The sequence below is a fragment of the Dendrobium catenatum genome, unplaced genomic scaffold (genome assembly GCF_001605985.2).
Source record: "Dendrobium catenatum unplaced genomic scaffold, ASM160598v2 fragScaff_scaffold_474, whole genome shotgun sequence".
Classification (NCBI taxonomy): Eukaryota; Viridiplantae; Streptophyta; class Magnoliopsida; order Asparagales; family Orchidaceae; genus Dendrobium; species Dendrobium catenatum.
In genome coordinates this window covers 123,698-125,256 of record NW_021318936.1, presented here as the reverse complement: position 1 = coordinate 125,256, position 1,559 = coordinate 123,698, and positions in this window count along the sequence as shown.

Below are 1,559 nucleotides of genomic sequence, written 5' to 3'. Positions count from 1 at the left end.
CCGAATGTTGGCCATTAAAAGAGAAGCATAATACTAAGTTAAGTGTGGCAGAGATGAGGATGCTTAGATGGATGAGTGGCTTTACCCTTAGAGATAGGATACGAAATGAGCATATACGTGAAAAGGTTGGAGTAGCTCCAGTAGAAGATAAGATTAGAGAGAGTCGCCTTAGATGGTTTGGTCACATAAAAAGGCGGCCTTCCGACGACCCAGTTAAGAGAGTAGAGGCATTAGATTTGACTTATATTAAGAAAGGTAGGGATAGACCTAAAAAGACTTGGTTAGAAAATATTAGGAATGACCTTTATTTATTAGATTTAAACGTTAGTAATGACCTTTCTTTATTAGATTTAAACGAGAATTTGGCTTTTAATAGGACACAATGGAGAAAAAGGATTCATGTAGCCGACCCCACGTAGTGGGATAAAGGCTTGATGTTGTTGTTGTTGTTGTTGTTGTCTCTCTCAAACGTCGGGACGATTGAATACAGTGGTTGAGTGGATAAGACGGTTTTTAATATGAACTTCGTCTGTACGAAGTTTTCGTTCGTCCAGACGAACATGTGTCGGTTCATTATAGGGGACAGTTTTCAAGAGTCATAAAAATTATTCACTTTTTGATCGTCTGTATGAAAATTTTTCGTCTGTACGATCGGTCAAGTTAAAAAGCCTGTATGAAAGGACGCATCGTAAGTTGTTATTAGATTTGTTTTGAAATGTGGTTAATATTTATGAATTTCATTAGTATTATTTAATCTACATAGTGCTTAAATTCGATTGTAATTTGAGATTATCTATATTAGAAAATCTAGACTTTCTGAATTTATAAGTAGTTTATAACTTGTTGTAATTAGAACTGTTAAATTCATGTCTATTCATTTAGACTACATAAAAGTTAATATTACTATTGCAATTTAGATGTTTTCTTATTTTGTATTTTTATGCTCAAGTGATATTTATGCACCTAGAAATATTTGAAATTTTAGATTATAGATTTTGGAAAGAATTGATCTCAATTACTCTTGAACATTGTACAAATGTACAAAAATCAAAAGAAATTCGCAAAGATTTGCAAAGTGAAAAAGAGGCACAAAATAAGCCCAACCAAGAAAAAATGCACAAAAATGTGCCCCAAAATTTTGAAAAAAGATGCGCAAAGCACCACATGAGGTTAATCTTTTCTTTCCAAATTCGTTCAATCTCTTAATTCAAATTGATCTTATGTTCATTTATATTCTATTGAACTTTGAAATATAGAATTTTTAAACATCTCTCTTGTAATGATTTTCTATAGTAAAATGTCTAAATTGAATCATGTCTTTGATAAATTCTTCTTACTTATAATGTTATATCACTTCTTAAATTGTATGAATTTCTATGATTGACCTATCTTTAGTTTAAAATTGCATACCCTATGTCAATCACAATTTAGATTAAATTTTAAAAATAAATTTCATATAATTACTTACATTTCTTGTCTATTTCTTCTTCACTTTTTGTTGCTGTCAAAAAGGGGGAGAAATTATTGTATTGTTCTGTTTGTTTTGATTGTTCTGTTTT